The sequence below is a fragment of the Mastomys coucha genome, chromosome X (genome assembly GCF_008632895.1).
Source record: "Mastomys coucha isolate ucsf_1 chromosome X, UCSF_Mcou_1, whole genome shotgun sequence".
Lineage (NCBI taxonomy): Eukaryota > Metazoa > Chordata > Mammalia > Rodentia > Muridae > Mastomys > Mastomys coucha.
The window spans coordinates 89,687,368-89,691,049 of record NC_045030.1 but is presented as its reverse complement, the minus strand read 5'-3'; the positions used below and the strand labels follow the sequence as shown (position 1 = coordinate 89,691,049).

The 3,682-nt window shown below is 39.3% G+C and overlaps 1 pseudogene; it reads left to right on the top strand.

Annotated features, from left to right (window-relative positions):
* Nucleotides 1-2,091: 2,091 nt before the first annotated feature.
* LOC116086883 overlaps nt 2,092-3,682 on the top strand; it is a 2,412-nt pseudogene continuing 821 nt past the window's right edge.

Genomic DNA, 3,682 nt, shown 5'->3' with positions numbered 1-3,682 from the left:
CACATATAAAATACTGAAACATAAATTAAATGGAAAAATCTTTTAGATAGGTACAACTTACTAAAATTGGACCAAGATGATATATAAAATTCTAAATACATCAATAACAAGCAATGAAATTGAAGCAGTCATAAAAAACTATAACACAATGCTGGAAAGATTGATCAACAGTTAAGAATGCTTGTTATTTTTTCTTAGACCCTGAATTCAGTTCACAGCACTCACAAGTGGAGTTCACAAATACCTGTAATTCTAGTTTCAAGATATCAGGAATCCCTTTCTGACATCCATAGACAGTGGACACACCTAGTGCACATAAAGACAAACAATCACACAAACATAAACACAAAAATAAAATATTACAATACAGAAAAGCCATGGTTTAGATGGATTAAATACTAAATTCTACCATTCCTTTGAAGAACTAACACAAATATTCCCCAAAGTTTTCCTAAAATAGAAAGTGTATATTTCCAAAGTTATTTTGCCAGTGAGTATTGCCCTGATACCAAAACCTGATGAAAACATAGCATAAAATAAAAAGTAAAATTTAATCAATATCCCAGATAAATATAGACAAAAAAAAGTCCTAAATAAAATACCCTCAATTTGATACTAGGTCATTTCAGCTTATATAAAATATGTTCAATATATTTAGGCATCAAAATAATGCAAATTAAAGCCATATTGAGATCTCATATCACCTTAATCAGAATATGTATTATTTAAAAAGATGGTGGTGATTTTGACTTAGAAAAGAATCCTCTATAAATTGGTGTAGCCACTATAGAAAATAATATGGGCATTTTTAACAATGATTTTTAGTTTTGAGATTACAATATAATTACAAAATTGATTCTATCCTATTGCTCCCTCCAAACCCTCTCATATACCTCCCACAATCTCTTTCATATTCATGTCATCTTTAATAATTGTTACTGCATGAGTGTTCATGTTAAATATAACCTGTTTAGTCTATATTACTTGTATTCATGTTTTCAGCCATGACCCCTCAGCACTGGAAAATGAATTAGTAAGTAAGTTCCTGGGAAAGACCCCCTCTTCCTGCTCCCAACTTTCTTCAATTGCCTGTATTTCTTTGTGAAGGATTGAGGCCTCTTAGACTTTTCCCTGTCTACTCTCTCATGTTGATTGGTGTTGTTCTTGTTCAGACAGTCATTCTGAGTGTATATTCTGATATAACTAGGAGACACAATCTCACAGCAAATTCCCTGATCCATTGACTCTTACAATCTTTCAGCTCCTTCTTCCACAATATTCCTGAACTTTAGATGTTATAGTAATTCATAGTTGTATCATTTTTTTTTCAAGACAGGGTTTCTCTGTGTAGTCCTGGCTGCCCTGGAACTCACTCTATAGACCAGGCTGGCCTCGAACTCAGAAATCCACTGCCTATGCCTCTACCTCCCAAGTGCTGGGATTAAAGGTGTGTGCCACCACTTACTGGCCATAGTTGTCTTTCAGCATTGGGCTTCATAACCGTGGATTTTCATTGGATGTGGTTTTCTGGAGTTGTCACCATCTGTTGCTAAAAGAAGTTTTCTTGCTAAGGAGTGAGGACTATACTTATCTGTAGACAATTGTTTAGAGATTGTTCTTAGGGATTATGCTAATTTAATAAATTAGAGATTTCAAGGACTAGGCATGATTTTCCTCTATTGAGCCAGTCTGAAATTCAATTAGAGGGCTGTTGGTTACTACTAAAATATAGATGTCAAGATGACACCCTTAGGGTTATAGTGTTAAGGTTCCCTCAACAAGATGAAACCCATGCCTGACAATGCTCTAGCAAGCAAGAACCACAGAGTAGATAGGCCACAATTCTAGGGCAGTGGTTCTCAACCTGTAGGTTGCAACCTCTTTGGGTGTCAAATGAACTTTTCACAGTGATCACATCAGATATTCTGCATATCAGTTATTTGTTTTTATAATTCACAATAGCAAAATGTCAGTTATAAAGTAGCAATGAAAATGAGCCGTTTCTTATCACTGCTAGGTAACAATGGGGAAGATAATGGCTGCTTGAGCTACGTTCTGAGCTGGCGTTCTAGTAGAGGCGGGTCTCTTCCTCGAGCTCAGAAGCAGTTCAGACCGCGGCAGCAGCAGCTGTGCGGTGGTGCTCCAGAGGCGGTTGCCGAGCCCCAGAGGCGGCAGCCGAGCCCTGCGAGTCCACACCTGGCTGAAACACCGAAGTGGAATGAAGAAAATTAAAATCCAGTTTATTGGATTTCAATACTATGTCCTAAAAGACAGATAATTTTCCACTTGTTCAAGATGGAAAACTCAGATTCTAACAACAAAGGAAATGACCAGTCTGCAGCTCAGCACAGAAGTCAAATGGATCGATTAGATCGGGAAGAAGCTTTCTATCAGTTTGTAAATAATCTCAGTGAAGAAGATTATAGACTTATGAGGGACAACAATTTGCTAGGCACCCCAGGCGAAAGTACTGAGGAAGAGTTGCTCAGAAGACTACAACAAATTAAAGAGAGTCCACCACCACAGAACTCTGAAGAAAATAGAGCTGGAGAGTCTTCAGATAATGTGTCCAACAGTGATTCTATAACAGATTGGCTTAACTCTGTCAGACAGACTGGAAATACAACAAGAAGTGGTCAGAGAGGAAACCAGTCCTGGAGAGCAGTGAGCCAGACTAATCCAAACAGTGGTGATTTCAGATTCAGCTTAGAGATAAACCGTAACAATAGAAGCCAAAATCCCGACAATGAAAATGAACCATCCACTAGACGTCTTAGTGTAGAAAACATGGAAAGCAGCAGCCAAAGGCAAATGGAAAATTCTGCATCTGAATTAACATCTGCCAGACCATCTAGAGCAGAACGACACAATTTAACTGAAGCGTTACCAGAAGTGGTAACAACCAGAGGTCAGAGGAGGGCAAGAAGCCGAAGCCCAGAACATCGGAGAACCAGAGCAAGAGCTGAACGAAGTAGGTTACCTCTGCAACCAACAAATGAAATTCCACAAAGAGCTCACCAGAGTATCTCATCTCAGACCTTGGAGCAGCCTTCGGAAAATGAGCCAGAAGGAAGTTCTAGAACCCGACACCATGTGACTCTGGGACAGCAGATATCTGGACCAGAGTTGTTAGGTAGAGATCTTTTTACAGCTTCTGGATCAAGAAATCCCTCTCAGGGGACAAGTTCTTTAGACACAGGTAGCAATGATGAATCCCCAGGATCTGGCCAAAGACCACCAAACATAGTTCTTGATCTTCAAGTAAGAAGAGTTCGTCTAGGAGAATACTGGCAGAGAGATAGTATAGCTAGAACTCGGTTAAGATCTCAGGCTCCAAACAACACAGTTACATATGAAAGTCAACGTAGAGGTTTTAGACGTACCTTTTCAAGTTCTGAACGTGCAGGTGTGAGAACCTACGTCAGTACTATCAGGATTCCTATTCGTAGAATCTTAAATATTGGATTAAGTGAAACTACATCTGTTGCAGTTCAAACCATGTTAAGGCAGATAATGACAGGTTTTGATGAGCTAAGCTACTTTATGTACAGTAACAGTGTCTCAGACCCTAGTGCCTCAGTCTCCAGCCGAAATGTGGAGAGAGTAGAGTCACAGAATGGAAGAGGGAGCTCTGGTGGTGGTAACAGCTCTGGTTCCAGTTCCAGCTCAAGCCCTAGCCCCA